Genomic DNA, 17,965 nt, shown 5'->3' with positions numbered 1-17,965 from the left:
TTGGCACCACTTTTGCACGTCTTCTTTTGCATTACTCCAGTAGAAGTGCTCATGAAATCTTTGCAACATCTTCATTATTCCGAAGTGGCCTTCTGTAGGGCTGTTATATAGTTCTTTAAGGACATTCGGAATCTGGGATCTTGGAAGTATCAGCTGCCATCGGAAAGCCTTTCCATAATCCCATGCGAATTTCCGGTACAAGACGCAGTTTCAAATATGGAGTGAATCCCAGATTACCCAATACCGTTTTGTTCGACTATAGATCAAATAACCTGCTGGTTTTTTGTTTGAAGACTCCATTAAATCAATTATGGGTTTAATGTCACCGTCTTCCAGCTAGTCCTTCCTGACTTCTTTGTCACTCCATGGGTCTGGATAAGCCGATGTTGATGTTATAATTTGTCATGCGACCAGATTAAGCGGCTGGTATTTAGTTTCGACCCTGGAACAACATCAGCAGCTTTCTGGGCAAGGTCTTCTAGACAGGGTGTCGGCGTTTCCGTATGATGATCCCTTCCGACGGATAGCGATGTCATATTCCTGGAGTCTCTGTATCCACCTGGCTATTTGACCCTTCGGATTCTTTAAATTTAAGATCCAGGTCACCGAAGCCTGATCTGCGCGGAGTAGGAATTTTCTGCCCTAGAGATAATGATGGAAATGTTCTATGGCGAGCAACTCTTTGCAGGTGACACAGTAATTCCTCTCCGGTTTTGATAGGCGCTTGCTCCAGCAAGCTATGACACGTTCTTGGCCGTTTATTTCTTGGGACGAAACAGCACCTATACTTTCATTGCTCGCATCTGTGTCAAGAATAAAGGGTTTGTGAAGCTGAGGATACGTCAGGTTTGGAGCCAATGTTAAAGCTTCCTTCATGTGGTTCAATGCATCCTCACATTCTTTTGTCCACAAGAACGTTTGTTTGATTTCTGTCAGTTTGTGAAGGGACGGAATAAAAGTCATTCATAAATATCCTATAGTAAGTGAAAAGCCCCAGGAAAATTTTTAGCTTATGAAAATTTTCGGGGCTTCTCCCTTTTTTAACTGCTGACACTTTTTCTGGATCTGTAGACACACCTTCGGCAGAGATGACATGTCCGAGGTAAGTAAATTTCTGTCTGAATAATTTACATTTAGCGGGACTCAACTTTAGATTGGCTTCTTGCAATTTCTGAAGCACCTTTATAAAATTTTCTAGATGTTCTTCAAAACTCTTTCCGACGATGATAATGTCATCCAGGTATATCAGACAGGCTTCGTAGGAAAGGTCTTTCAAAACAGTCTCCATGAGGCGTTCGAATGTAGCTGGCGCATTACACAGTTCAAATGACATCACCTTGAACTGCTAAAGTCCTTGTCCCGTAGTAAATGCCGTCTTTTCTCAGTCATCAGTATGTATTTCTACTTGCCAATATCCACTCTTTAAATCAAGTGTCGGAAACCTCTTGCTTCCAGAAGGAGTGTCCAGAATGTCGTCACTTCTAGGATAAGAGTAGCTGTTATTTTTGGTAACCTCGTTCAACCGGCGCTAGTCAATGCAAAATCTTGTTAAACCGTTTTTCTTTCTGACGAAGACGACGGGAGATCCCATGGACTTGCGGAAGGTTCGATGACATCATTTTCTTCCATGTCTTTTAGAAGTTTTCCTGGCTCTTTTTGTTTACCAATCGGTAGACGTCTTAGATGTTGCTTAATTGGTGGATGAACCCCGGTATCGATTCTACGCTATGTCAAAGTGGTTTGACCCACTGGTTCAGAAGATGAGCGGGATAAAACATCTAGAAAATCTTGAATGACACGTTCAGCAGCATTTCTCTCTTCATCGCTTAATTGTGAATTCTGCAATAACTCTGATGTAATGCTTTCTGATGACACGAATTCTGGGGTGTTACTGCTTCTTTTAATACTGGTCACTGGAGTACATGCTGCAACCACTTCACCTTTCTTAATAACTCTCGCCTTGTCAGTTACAGTGGCAACTCTCACCGGGAAAACGGTCCTCGACAGGTTGACGAGTGCTGAAGCTAATAGTACTCCTTTCGGGCTGTTACAATTCTCGGGATATCTCAATACACCAAAGCGGAAATCTCTGTTCTCGGCTATTGTTCCAGGAAGTAGGAATTCTGTTCTTGCTGGTACTATGATATTGTCCTGAACTATGATTTGATGAACAGATTTAACTTCTTCACCATTAATTGCGAATAGGGTTTTGTCCTCAAAGGCAGAATGCAGTTCGTTATTTTTAAAGTCCAAGGAAGAATTGCATTTCCTTAGAAAGTCCAATCCGAGCATGCAAGTATCTGTAATCTCTGCGACATATACCGTGTAATGGTAGGCGGCACTTCCAAACGAGATGTTAACGTTTAATTTTCCATCAATGTCGATTTTATCGCCGGACGCAGTCTAGAGTTTAACACAGGGCGGCGTCCAGATGAGATTAGCTTCCAATTGTTGAGCCAATCTTTTCAAATGATGGTTACATTAGCTCCTGTGTCGATGGTCATATCGCAAGGAACTCCATCGGTATGTCCCATTATGAAAAGTCCATTACTGCCGCCACGCACTGCAGAAATCTGAAGCGCTTTAAACTGGGGCTTTTCATTATCTGCCAACCTCCGCCCCGCGACATGGCCACTAATTAGTTTCCCTCCTTCTTGATAGGCGCGGTCTTAACTTCCGTACCCTGGGGTATTCTGCAGTTCCGTCGTATGTGTCCCTTCGGTTGCACAGTTCCAACACTTTAGGTGGGCTTCTTGTCACTAATATTCCGTCTCAAGGCATTGAGTTGTCTAGTTAAATCGTTTAAGTGAGCAGACATTTGATCCTCTGGCTTTTGAACTTGAGCTGCTCCCTATTTTCGGTGCTTCTGATCGCTTGAAAGCTAGAATGAAGTAATACAGAGAATGAAATATCTATAAAACAAACATAACATTTATTAAATTTAACATAAGTAACGTAATTTAAAACAAATGAAATAAAAAGGAGGTAGTTATCACCTCCGTGCGACTCACTGTAAGGGCGTTTTTTTTGTACCAGTAAACAATACAACCATATCAGCGTGGCTATTTGTAATACCAATAATCAGCGTGGCTATTTGTGATACCAGTAAACAGCTTGGTTACGCATCTTGAGATTAGTTGCAAAGAGAAGCGGTACTCCGCTATCAGGTGCAACGCTTTTGCGGCACTTCATCCGTACCGCTTGTGATCCAAATTTTTAAATTTGGACATTAGTACTTAAAGTACTATATATTTAAATCCACTTTGATTTAAAAAAGAATTACACTAACTATGGTATGAATTTACATATGATCACCTGCTTCTTAAATTAAGGCGCTACGGAAGAAATAGAATTTCCCGAAACATTAGAGTAAATATATTATTGTTATGTAGAGAAATGATCATTTCTCTACATAACATTATCAACTACAGTATAAATGATTAGAATTAACTCTGAATCCGATAATTCGAAATTCCGGTTATTTCGAAAAGTAAACCGAAAACCTCAGTGACATGAAAAGTATTTTCTTAGTGCTTCTGACAATTCGAGCGTTCGATATTTCAAACATTTTTGCTATTTCCTACGAATTTAAAAATATTTATAAAAATATTTCAGTTTAGGAAAAAAGACAAAATTCGTGCCAAGAAGCTATTGTTTTCGACGATTTTGAAAATCTCGTTTATTTTTTCTCGTTTTTTATGTGGATTAAGTTTGAATCCCACCGAAAATTGCAACAGTAAAAACACAAAAATATTGTAATATTAAAATAAAAACTGCAAAAACTTAAAAAGTCAAGTAATTGCCTTTGCAGATATTCAAATCATTCTGGCTCTGCTAATGGCTGAATGGTTAAGACCACTGAATACTAGTAGATCAACCAGAGTTCGCTCTCAGGCCGAACGGACTGACTGTATGAGTGTTTTCTGTGGTTTTCCTCATGCGTAAGGTGAATACGAGCCGTTTTCTTGAGAAAGTCTTCCACGAAGGCATCCTGCTTTTATTAGTAAAACAGTCCGTGTTTGCGTTGCCGTGTTCAGAAAACCAAATCAAATCTTTCTCCAGGCACCAAAGCTCCTTTAGTCGTTTGACCTCTGGTGAGACTGGTGAAACAGTAAACACAGATTCAGAAAAACTGAAACTTTACGTGTATACAAAAGTTTCTTGCCGTTTTACCTGAAAATAGACACATACTCATATATTTAAATAAACTTGCAATTGATTTTTATTAGTTAATAAAAAATAAATTAGAAAATTCACGTATAAAGAATTCAATTACTGATTTCTGGTTTCTGATAGCCATACAGTTCTTCTAAGAAAAAGATAAAATGTAAAAGTCTTAGAGCATCAGGGAGAGAAACTTTTTTCGCTTAATAAGTATAATACCTTAAACGTCGCAAATACTTAAACATCGGTCTGTCTATCACTTTTGTCAAAATCAATCCGGAGTTCATGTATTTTCTCTCGCTTAAGTATTGAGAAATAAAGGTTATCCTTACATAATTTTGCAACTATTCTATTACAAATCTCAATCTTTATTTATTGCTTTATTGTTAATGATAAAATTTGCTTTCTTTGAAGCCCTCTTATAATGAAATGAACGGTGTTTTTGTGTCATTTAATATATATAAATTGCTTTCTCGCTGGAAGTCTAATTGCCATTGATCATTAATTATATTATTCCAATGGTTTGTTATGTTTCGGAACAGAGCGAAAAAGGATTTGGACGTTTTTATTCACACTTCTAATATTCTCGATTTAGTAATAACAAACTTACTGTCACTTCTCTAAAAAACGCAGTCACCATTATTTCTTATTAATTCGTAAAGGACGTTTTCTTAAATGTACTTTTTGAAACTACAGCAGGTAAAAGCTTTCAGCACTGGTAATTAGATTCTTGTTATGTTAAGAAAAGAAGATCCCTTAATAAATGAAACCTGCTAAATGTTTTAGAATAAGAAGCTTTTATTGTGCACTATCTGTTTGAATATATGTTTTAATTTTTTTGCTTTATATCAATAAAAATTCAGTAAATATTTCAGAAAAGCAAATATAATAAACTTATTAAAAGCTATGACATAGTTGGACTACTTTAAAGTAGTAATTATGATTTGCCCTTGGTAGTAGTAAAACAGTCCTTTGATTTTTATTACGATTTTATATTATGTAATTTCCGCAGGCAACGCAATGCTTTCGTTTATGCTAACTGATTGATAACGCATATTTAAAGTCTTTTCATTAAAAGCTCATGACCTCTCGGTCAAGTTTACTTTCAAAAATGACTTTTTAAATTTTAAATCGTACAAAGAAAAGTAATGTGCACCTAGAATTACAGGAGAGCGAGGCAAAAAATAGTTATGCCAAAACTCAAATAATTGAAACTTAGCAGTATTTCTTCCGCCATCTTGGATAGAAAAAAGACCATTCTGCATAGAATCGTCAAAACCCACCAATAATAAAAACGTTAATACTGCTGAACACTGGTAATTAAAATCGGGTTCAGAATTCCACAAGTTTCTGACTGCAAGGAATTTTTTCATAGATTACTCATTTGCAACATGAATACAGGAAGCAGCATGTAGAAAATCCTCTATGAGGGCATTCCTTCCCTTAAGACATTTCTTTCCTTAAGACACTCCTCGTGTGCTTTTACGCAATCAAATTCCATTAATTCATAATACTATTTCAGTATAGCCCACATTTTAATTTAGCAAATGACGTGTACTCATCTTCATGACAGAGATTTCACAGCGCACTAATTTTGCATACAAATATCCTGCTGCCACTCTTTATGTCACAAAATGCGTATATTTTTTAATGCTGAGAAAACATAAAAGTGTATGCTAGATGTATTCAAAATGACATTAAATTTCCTGTAAAATTTCCATAATACAAAAGGCACAGAGAATGGCCTTATGGTTATGACCGCCTAATTCTGGTGGTTTGACCTAGACTGGGTTCAATTCAAGCGAACGGGGTGGCTGCATGGTTGGGTTTCGTGGTTTTGCCCATGAGTAACGCGAATGCGAGCCAGTTTCCTTCAGAAGATATCCTTCTTTTAGGCAGACAGTCCTCGTGCCATATTCAAATGCTGTAGATTTAGCTAAAATGCTAGGAGAGAATTCTGTACTATATATGGAAATATGGAAATAACATTGCCTATCGGAACGTGCACGATGAGAGGCAGGTCATTATGCGGCTGATAAACTGGAGAAAAAGCATTTTACCTGGACAGGTAAATGAATGAAAGCCACACAAAATTTGAAATACAAACAAAATTAGATTATGCTACAGAACATCACATGAACACGCTTTTATATTTAAAAGGGAAACAGCAGCTTGTTTTAAGAAACCAAAGAAACGCGTTATTTGGTATTAATTTGCAATATGGGGCAGCAATTAAGAAGACACCATTAGTTATTGGTAAACAGGAGAACCTCTATTGCCGAAAGTTGCCAAGAATTTACCTCTAACTTTACAAGCAATAAGAACTTACGAATGACAGGCATCACGTTTACTATTTTTTTTTAATTGCACAGAAACTGAAAAATGAAAAAATATCTTTACTGTCAGACTCTGATTTTGTTCTGAGAAAGATTAAATGCTTTCTAATGTTATTGTAGCAAAGATGTCATTCAAAGAAGGATGAACAAAACTGGATCTTTTAAAAATGCAAGCATTTCGAAGAAGATAACTGTGTAAGTACTTTTTCTAGAGGTCATGCATATTATAGTGAATCCAGGGGCAATTTCTTGAAACCAAATTAAAAAATCTTTTCAAAATTCTGTTTTTTATGTAGCGAGAAGCCTAGAGGAATTGTAAGCTATAGCTAATGTTTAAGACATTAGGTGAGGGAAGTTATGAAGTTTCATTTTGTATGTTTGATGTACCAACATAAACCTAATCTCCAAAAGCAAGGCAAATTCTAAGAAAACCACTTGAAAGCTGCTGATCAAAAACGCTACCAGCAGTTTTACTAACTCAAGGACACAATTAAAGAACTGTTGATGAACAATATGAAACAAACCCTGACAGCTTGCAAAATTTCAGAATTAAATCAAGTATTTAATTATAAAAATATTTTCATAAAAAATTAAAAATACATTTAAAAATTGAGTAAATAATTTAATTTTAGCATTAATTTTTAATTATTGTTTTAGCTGTCATTAACTGGATTACTTGTTAATAATTATATTACTAGATAAGATTAAAACATATATTACAGTCTGAAATACACAAAATGCCATCTATGAAACTCAGGCTCTTAATAAAGGAAGTGATAATAATAAGCTGCGGGTACTATACATATATATATATATACACATATGAACTGCATATACATGTATATAAAATTTCCGTTTATTAAGCGGTTGAGTTTCATAGACAGCAGTTTGTGTATTGCAGACTGTAATATCTACTGTGTATATATAAAACTTCCGTTTATTAAGCGGCTAAGTTTCATAGACGGCAGTTTGTGTATTGCAGGCTGTAATGTCTACTGTATATACATGAAAATTATATGATTATGTTGTGTAACAAAACGGCACGGCACCATTAAATGTTGAATTGCTGGCGTGACCGCCTAAAAGTAACGATACTAAGAGTATCAAATAAAAATTAATTCCGCGTAAAATAGTTAAACTAGAATTTAGTGAAGACACAATAACACGCCGAATAAATACTAATTCAGAAGTCAAACAACAGTTTGTAAATTAACGCTGATTTTTGTTGTTTGACTTCTGAATTAGAATTTAGTGGTTTGTACATTGCATGATTTTTACTAATAAGAATAAAATGACTTACTCAATAAGGCATGCATGAGTCGATAACTCTCTTTTTCAAATCTCACATTTATTTTAACAAACACATTTTCTGGATTAAATAAGGAGCATTTATCACACACTATAAAATATCAAAATATCAGAACTTAGATACACAAAATGTGATAACTTAAAATGGAATGTTCGGTGAGTGCCGAGACGTGACTATTCGTGCAATCCTGTCTCATCGAATATATCTGCAGATCTGAATATATCACATTCACATCTTTTTAACACACTTATCATCACGTGGTGACACATCGCTGGTGAAGCACATCTTGGAGTCGAACACCTATTGATAATCTGCTGGAGCTGTTTTTTTTACGTTATTCACGGCAGCAGGACGTAGTGAGTCTCAAAACACTATAGATACTAGATCCTATAGATACTAGATCTCTTAATTCTGCTTCTTTCTATGCAAAATACGACAACACTCCACGTGCAAAATATGCAGGAACGATGGCGACTGCTGAGTGTGTGTGGCCCGAAGACCTACACACTCGTTAACACGACGTCAAACAGAAAGAGAAAGAGAGAGGAAGACAAACCAGTCCTTCCAGTATTTATACACTTCGACGCACGTGGTAGCGCGCGATAACGATTCAAGAATCGATAATGCCACAGTGTTCACTGTGAGAATTCTGTGTTCTCACAGATTAATATATTATATATTAAATATTTGAATACTAAATGAGATAAGTAAAGATTTCTTGGCTTTTTGATTTATGTGCTATTATAGTTAGTACTATGATGTGTAAAATAACAATAATTATAATTATTTTAAATTTTGCTTTTATTGTTTGTATTAATCTATTTGTTGCTTTTACGTGCAGAAATATGATTGCTATATAAGCTAAGTCGGCAAGCTGAAGAAATTATCACTATTTTAAGTTTTGTTTTATTAGCTGTAATGAAGTTTTATTTCAATGTTACTTTTAATTAAAAGAGACAAGTTTAATTTTATTTAGTTGTGTAACACATAAAAGATATTTTTTAAATTGGAGAAAAAATTAAGAAAAAAAAACAAGCATATAATTTCGCTTCAATTTTGACTTTCAGTGAGTGATATTCTTGCATTAATCAATCTGCAGCAGTAATAAAAAGGCTACTACTAAAAAATCTTATTATTTATGAGCTGTAACAGTGTTTTTATTGTTGCATAGGAACCATTACTCATCTACACAACTGAAAAAAGCCTAATTAAGATACTTAAAAGATTTATTGATATCCACCTTTAAGACTTAAAGAAGTGCTTATTATCATATTTTCAATATCATCGTTATTAATGAAAGTATAAAAACATGTCCAGTTATAAAAAATTCTGCATTTATTGTTATTTATGAAGAGAAAAATAATAATCTGCAGCACTTTTAACACCTTTTCTCATTGATTCACTAAAAACAAATATATGCTTGACGTGTTTTTTTTTCTTGTGCTCTTTGCTTTTCATTGATACTTAATGAAAACATTTCACTGGCCGTAAAAAATGTCCATTTCGTAATCAAAGCTAGTTAGTTCTTTATACAAACGCAAAAGAAAAAAAAATTCTCTTTTTAATTTTTTCCCCTACGTAATGTTATAAAACGTAATTATAAAAAAATGACAAAAGGAGTGTTTTTCGCATAAACCAAATGCTTTTGCTCATGATAAGTAACATCAGGTTAACATACGGATTATGGCTCTTTATTTTATTGTATAGAGTTCATGAAACATGCAGTTTCAAGTTTTGATTTCGTAATACAACTTGGTAACCTCTTCTTACGTAAGAGTGCATAGTACCTAATTCTTATGCAGGGTAACTGTTTAATGGAATTTGTTAACACGTAATTTTAACAGAATGAACAACCAATTGATTAGACTAGAAGAGAAACACGCTAATGTGACAATCAAAATCGTAAAAACAACCTTGTATTTAGCGTAAGTATATTGAAACACTCAATCGATTTCAAGGGCAGCTAAAGGTCCCTCCTCACCAGGAGAAAGAAATACCTAGAAAGAAGAAAAATAAAGGGAAGGAGTCTCAGAAACACGTGGTCCTTATCAGCACTGCACGTGGTTATAACCGGATTTTTAATCAGAATTACACTGGCCGCCTAAGTAATAAATAATTAATAATTAATTAATAATTAATAATTTCTCGGTCTTTAATATAAACCAGATAACATCCTGCATTGAGAAAAGCAGTGGAATATTAGAGACCAAATGTTTGCATAGGATAATTGGATATATTTACTAACAGTTCGGGTTATGACAATGGAATTGGTGCAGTATATGTGGTTTATTAGTTTGGTATCGAACCAAACTAGACAAAATGAGACTTAAACCTTACAAATTGGTTTTTCAAGCCAAATTGGCTGCTATCATATTTGCTGTTAAATGGATTGATAAAAACCGGACTGTAAAAACATACTATATTAATACATATTGTTACGAAATGTACAGGCGCGGTAAGATGGCTTCGCCGCAAAGCAGTTTTAGCGTTGCCATAAAATGGCAAGGGAAGGCGAGATATTGCCCATTTTTGGCGAGAAATTGCCCATTCGGCGACAAAATTCGCGATATGCCATGGACTGATGGAGAACCTTCTGGAACAAATTCATACCGGTTTAGCCCACAATGTTCTCAAATACACGCCGACAGCTATATAAACCCTGCTGGTCCGCAGTCAGTTAATGTGTATGCTTCGTCTAGAGTGCGAGTTAGTTAGTATCGAGTTGGTGTCTCGTCTAGCGAGTCAATCACTGCGGGGTCGATCGAGTTGACAGCCGGCCAGCGAGTACCGAGTGGGTCGTCGAGTGCACCGAAAGAGTCTCGTAGTGTATCGCGGATAGTGCACTGTCGAGAGAGCGTGTTGAGCTCCGAGAACGACTGAACCGAAGGCCGCCTAAGTAATAAATAATTAATAAAAATTTAGATGGGTGTACTATAAAGTATTTTACTCCTGGACCATGGATTAGTCATAAACAGTACTTGTGTAAAAACAGATTAAAAGTATATGAATTCCCTTTTTAAGAAAGGAATTTCTCTATGACAGTATACAGTCTGTATCATAGCTGGAATAGCGAGGTGTTGTGTCTTCAGGGAAACAAAATCTGTTATTCTGTAATTTTTCCTGAAAATGTGTGTTTAAATTTTGTTACCTAGGTAACCTATTTTGAACTCTTTCTATATGAAAATGAAACCAAATACAGACAAAGAAATAAAATTGCATTCCTTCCCTTGGTGCAGTTATTAACAACTTTAACTTAATGGGAGCCAATTTTAAGTTTATAAAATTTTGCATAGCTGCAATTATATATTGCACTTTTAATATTTCAGTTATAAGTGCATTCAACAAAGTATAAAAATGTGTGGTATAATATCTTAAAGAAAAGGTATACTCTTTGTATTATTTACAAAAAAATTCAGCAAGATGAAAATTAAACACAGGGAAATCATATTTTAATGTGAAATTTAACATTGCATTTCTTCTGAGAGTTTTTTTTTTCTCCCTCTGGTACATGCGATGTTATTGCTAAATCCATGCACTCATCCGGATGTTTGTTTGTTACTCTGTATCTGAACATTGATTTTAATAAGTTTGTTGTTGAAAATCCTCTTTCACATTTTTAAGTAGATCGAAAGCAGGAATTTATCTTTTTAAAAGTTTAACTGTTCATGATTTTTCTGATCTAGGACTATTCAAATGGCTTTTTGTGATATTCTTCATCTTAATTAGGATGAAAACCAGTTATTTCTATTTCTAGATCAGTAGAATTGTTAACATATTTGCAATCTTTTACCATTTTTCTTAAACACTAGTCTTATGTAATGGGTTTGAAGTGAACGTAGTAGTTGGCCTAATTTTAAATACACTCAAAACATCTAATTTAAGCTCGATGAGATTTTCCAAATGTTTGTTTCAGTTTTCTTATATTTCACGCTTTAGTTCTCCAGATTTTCAAAGTGGCAAAATATACATTGCATTATGGTAAAAATGTATATTCCTTATATTTGTTTAATATTTTTACAAAATTAATTCTGATTTAAAATTAATTTAAAATACCCTTAAATTCAAAAACTTTAGTTTAGTTCTCTCCCCCCCCTCAAGTTTAAGATTTTAGTTATTATGTCTGTAAGAATGACTAAATCATAGCACCAATTATGGTCGATAATTTCTTCATAAGTTTCGTTTCTAGATTTTTAAAATTCTTCTATGAAACTTTTGTAACAGAAGCTGGGATGGAACCCAGGCAGCCAGACAGAATGTCCCTTCCCTGAGTGAAAATTTCTATCATTTCACTGAAAGTGACATTATTATATTTCAGAATAAACCTCGTAACACTAATAAATGTATGTAGATTTTTTTTTAATGTTTATATAATGCGTGTTTGGTTCTTACAACATTTTGAGCTATTATATTACTAATTCTGTATGTGAGCTAAGACAGTTTAATATAGAACATCTGCTTCAAGACTAAAAGTAAAGTATTTGAATTGTGTTTTACCTTTCGTGTGTTTTGAGAGGTACGTTCTAATCTACAATTTATGGAATTTCTCGGTATTGGATATCTCACATAGCTGACAAAATTTCATTCCTATGTTTAGGTTTTATAGTACAATGAGTTGAGCATAACTACATTAGTATATGACTTTGATTCCTTCGAAAGAAAAAAAGAGTATCTTAGTTTTGTTGAATTTTTGGTCAAAATTTTAGTATATAGGTAATTGCAATAGCTCATTCACGAAATTTTATTTAAATATTTTTGCAACATTTCAAAATGGTATATCATTCAATGGCATTTGATGTGTTTTGGCTTCCTTTATTAAAGCTGGGCTCGAACCCGGGCAGCTAGACAATATGTTCTTTCCCTGAGTGAAATATTGCTATAATTTCATTAAAGTGACGGGGTAATATTACAGGATAATTTCTTGTACATTGGACTAAGCTGTCCTCTCTCATAGATGAGTGTACTTAAGTAAAGAACTTAAAATTAGAAACGGTTCTTGCGTTAAAATTCTGAATGAAATATTTATTTTATGGTTTATGACATTTGTTTCCAAGATGTTTTTCGAAATCTGTTTTTAGAATGGTGTTTTTGAGCCCTTTCTAAAAAAAAAAAAAAAAAAAAGAAAGAAAGAAAGCTATAAAAGTATATATGTATAGCTCTTTTAATGTCAATATATTGCGAGTTTGATTCTTACTCTCTTTTGATCTGTTATGTCACTAATTCTGTGTGTGAATTAAGATAGTTTTATATGTAACACCTGCTTCAAAGCTAACAGTAAAGTTTATTTTGTTTATTTGTCATTTAAAATTACCTGCTTATTGACTTTCGGTGCCATCTTTGTACCAGCGCTAAAATTATTTACTTTTCTCGAAGATCATTATCCCTTTTATTCTGTGTATCCGTAATAACTGTATAATTTTTTTTTCTTTCATTGTTCATGTTGTACCCATACATTAAAATCCCCCTTTCTCTAACTGTACTTTTGTCGTATTAGGAAAATCATTTTCTTTTCTATCGACTGCAATCATGATTTTAGTAACAATGTAGCACATTGCTGGAATTTAAAACAAAGAAGGCTACTTTCGAAGTTTTATATATTAAGAAACAATATTAGATATTTCTCTTTGTGTATAGATATTCTTTAATTTCAAAGTAGTTAAAATCTAATGATTCCTTCCCCCATCCTTGGCCTCTTCTAGTGTAATTTGTCATCATTTTTGTGCACTCTTGGATTGCAGAACATATCATGAAAGCAAAAGAATGGAGAAATAGTGCAGAGCAAAAAGACGTCTGTGGCTGGTAATTCTTGTTTTATATTAACTTTATTTTCACTAGAAATGCTTGAATGTTATAATTTGTAGGTCCCTTTTCACATGTTGCTTTATATTGGAGTTTTACTACTTATTTATTTTACGTGAACGATTCACATTATGTTTTAATGTTTAGGGTAGCGTCTATGCATTAATTTCTTAGGTTTTGAATTCCATACTGAAGTGTCTGAAGTGGTTCTTTCTTTATATTGTATTGTAATATTCGAAGTGAGGTTGAACTGTTAATCACAATATAATTATCAGAAGTCTGAGATTTGTTAGAGTTCTGTTGCTTCTTAGTGGTTTCAAAATTACTGCTGTAGTGTAATTTTTTCCCAAGTGGCCTCCTTTCGCATTACGAGGAGGAGGCTAAGCATTTTCCTCTCTGTCTGGCCTAATATTTTCCTTGTCTAACGGGGTCTTCTCTTCCCAACAGGTCAGTGTAATTACTCTGCCTGTGTATAAACCAATTTTGTTTCAGTTTTTTCCGAATTTAGAGTCTGTCTATCAAGTGCTGTTTCTCTTAAAACCATTGAAAGTTAAATGTTGAACAAAAAAGAAATGTAAATAAAAATTTAATGAGTACTGGTAATGAAAGTTAGTGGGGCCAAATTGTCTTCTGTTGAGGCTGCTCAAAATGTGCTTTTTATTAGTTGTTTTAAGCATACTTTATTAAATTTTTCTCTTAATCTGAACTATTTTGGCATATTGGGAAGTTTTATGAACCTCTTTGCGAAGATCTATTTAAAATTGGTTTCACAAATAAAAATTCGTTTTGAAATCAAATCAGAGATGTTTTATTATTATCGAAGTAAAATTCTGCAGAATAACTTTCCACTTTGTTTTGCAAAGCACTCTGAAAGTTTTTTTTGGACTTCTGTCCGTTCTCTTGGCAAATGCATGACAGAAATATTTTTTGAGAAACAGCTGATGTCTTTTGCTTATAAGAATGATTGATGCAACTGTATGCGTGCCGCTGTAAAGATCACATGTTTTTTCTTTAATTGGGTAATTCTTCGCTAGATCAGACATTCCTTTTTCTGTTATTTAACAATTTCTTCATCTTATCTTCAGTTAAAAGCTCTTCTTCATAATGAGCGCTTTTATTATCAAGGGGTTTTATAAGACCCCAATTCTTCTTTTGTAATTTTCTGATTCATTGTTTGACTTCTCTGTGAAAATTCTTCAGCATCGATTGCTTTTGAAATTTGTAAGATTTTTCGGACTTCATTTTGAGTCGATGAAAATTGTTTAAAGTAGCAGATAAATTCTTTCCGGTGTTGATGGATGAATGTTGCACCACGTATAAATGAAATTCTAGCAGTGGACAAATAAAATGGGATCCTTTAAGGTACTGCTATACGCGAAATCACGCTTTACAAGTCTGCGCTCAGCAAGTACCTGCCATATTAAAAATGATAGACTACGAAATATGACTTGAAGAATTGTATGAGTTATTTGGAATGCAGATTGGGAGTTTAGTCGTGATAGGTAAACAGTCTATACAGATGACCGGAAATAATAAAAATTTAGATATGTGTACTATAAAGTATTTTACTCCTGGACCATTGATTAGTCATAAACAGTACTTGTGTAAAAACAGATTAAAAGTATATGAATTCCCTTTTTAAGAAAGGAATTTCTCTATGACAGCATGCAGTCTGTATCATAGCTGGAATAGCGAGGTGTTTTGTCTTCAGGGAAACAAAATCTGTTATTCTGTAATTTTTCCTGAAAATGTGTGTTTAAATTTTGTTACCTAGGTAACCTATTTTGAACTCTTTCTATATGAAAATGAAACCAAATACAGACAAAGAAATAAAATTGCATTCCTTCCCTTGGTGCAGTTATTAACAACTTTAACTTAATGGGAGCCAATTTTAAGTTTATAAAATTTTGCATAGCTGCAATTATATATTGCACTTTTAATATTTCAGTTATAAGTGCATTCAACAAAGTATAAAAATGTGTGGTATAATATCTTAAAGAAAAGGTATACTCTTTGTATTATTTACAAAAAAATTCAGGAAGATGAAAATTAAATACAGGGAAATCATATTTTAATGTGAAATTTAACATTGCATTTCTTCTGAGAGTTTTTTTTTTCTCCCTCTGGTACATGCGATGTTATTGCTAAATCCATGCTCTCATCCGGATGTTTGTTTGTTACTCTGTATCTGAACATTGATTTTAACAAGTTTGTTGTTGAAAATCCTCTTTCACATTTTTAAGTAGATCGAAAGCAGGAATTTATCTTTTTAAAAGTTTAACAGTTCATGATTTTTCTGATCTAGGACTATTCAAATGGCTTTTTGTGATATTCTTCATCTTAATTAGGATGAAAACCAGTTATTTCTATTTCTAGATCAGTAGAATTGTTAACATATTTGCAATCTTTTACCATTTTTCTTAAACACTAGTCTTATGTAATGGGTTTGAAGTGAACGTAGTAGTTGGCCTGATTTTAAATACACTCAAAACATCTAATTTAGAAACTAATTTAAGCTTCGATGAGATTTTCCAAATGTTTCTTTCAGTTTTCTTATATTTCACGCTTTAGTTCTCCAGATTTTCAAAGTGGCAAAATGTACATTGCATTATGGTAAAAATGTATATTCCTTATATTTGTGTAATATTTTTACAAAATTAATTCTGATTTAAAATTAATTTAAAATACCCTTAAATTCAAAAACTTTAGTTTAGTTCTCTCCCCCCCCTCAAGTTTAAGATTTTAGTTATTATGTCTGTAAGAATGACTAAATCATAGAACCAATTATGGTCGATAATTTCTTCATAAGTTTCGTTTCTAGATTTTTAAAATTCTTCTATGAAACTTTTGTAAGAGAAGCTGGGATGGAACCCAGGCAGCCAGACAGAATGTCCCTTCCCTGAGTGAAAATTTCTATCATTTCACTGAAAGTGACATTATTATATTTCAGAATAAACCTCGTAACACTAATAAATGTATGTAGATGTTTTTTTCTTAATGTTTATATAATGCGTGTTTGGTTCTTACAACATTTTGAGCTATTATATTACTAATTCTGTATGTGAGCTAAGACAGTTTAATATAGAACATCTGCTTCAAGACTAAAAGTAAAGTATTTGAATTGTGTTTTACCTTTCGTGTGTTTTGAGAGGTACGTTCTAATCTACAATTTATGGAATTTCTCGGTATTGGACATCTCACATAGCTGACAAAATTTCATTCCTATGTTTAGGTTTTATAGTACAATGAGTTGAGCATAACTACATTAGTATATGACTTTGATTCCTTCGAAAGAAAAAAAGAGTATCTTAGTTTTGTTGAATTTTTGGTCAAAATTTTAGTATATAGGTAAGTGCAATAGCTCATTCACGAAATTTTATTTAAATATTTTTGCAACATTTCAAAATGGTATATCATTCAATGGCATTTGATGTGTTTTGGCTTCCTTTATTAAAGCTGGGCTCGAACCCGGGCAGCTAGACAATATGTTCTTTCCCTGAGTGAAATATTGCTATAATTTCATTAAAGTGACGGGGTAATATTACAGGATAATTTCTTGTACATTGGACTAAGCTGTCCTCTCTCATAGATGAGTGTACTTAAGTAAAGAACTTAAAATTAGAAACGGTTCTTGCGTTAAAATTCTGAATGAAATATTTATTTTATGGTTTATGACATTTGTTTCCGAGATGTTCTTCGAAATCTGTTTTTAGAATGGTGTTTTTGAGCCCTTTCTAAAAAAAAAAAAAAAAAAAAAAGAAAGAAAGCTATAAAAGTATATATGTATAGCTCTTTTAATGTCAATATATTGCGAGTTTGATTCTTACTCTCTTTTGATCTGTTATGTCACTAATTCTGTGTGTGAATTAAGATAGTTTTATATGTAACACCTGCTTCAAAGCTAACAGTAAAGTTTATTTTGTTTATTTGTCATTTAAAATTACCTGCTTATTGACTTTCGGTGCCATCTTTGTACCAGCGCTAAAATTATTTACTTTTCTCGAAGATCATTATCCCTTTTATTCTGTGTATCCGTAATAACTGTATAATTTTTTTTTCTTTCATTGTTCATGTTGTACCCATACATTAAAATCCCCCTTTCTCTAACTGTACTTTTGTCGTATTAGGAAAATCATTTTCTTTTCTATCGACTGCAATCATGATTTTAGTAACAATGTAGCACATTGCTGGAATTTAAAACAAAGAAGGCTACTTTCGAAGTTTTATATATTAAGAAACAATATTAGATATTTCTCTTTGTGTATAGATATTCTTTAATTTCAAAGTAGTTAAAATCTAATGATTCCTTCCCCCATCCTTGGCCTCTTCTAGTGTAATTTGTCATCATTTTTGTGCACTC

Source organism: Stegodyphus dumicola, chromosome X1, assembly GCF_044657685.1.
Source record: "Stegodyphus dumicola isolate Sdum_Otavi_A_Nest chromosome X1, ASM4465768v1".
NCBI lineage: Eukaryota > Metazoa > Arthropoda > Arachnida > Araneae > Eresidae > Stegodyphus > Stegodyphus dumicola.
Note: the sequence above shows the minus strand (reverse complement) of the source record.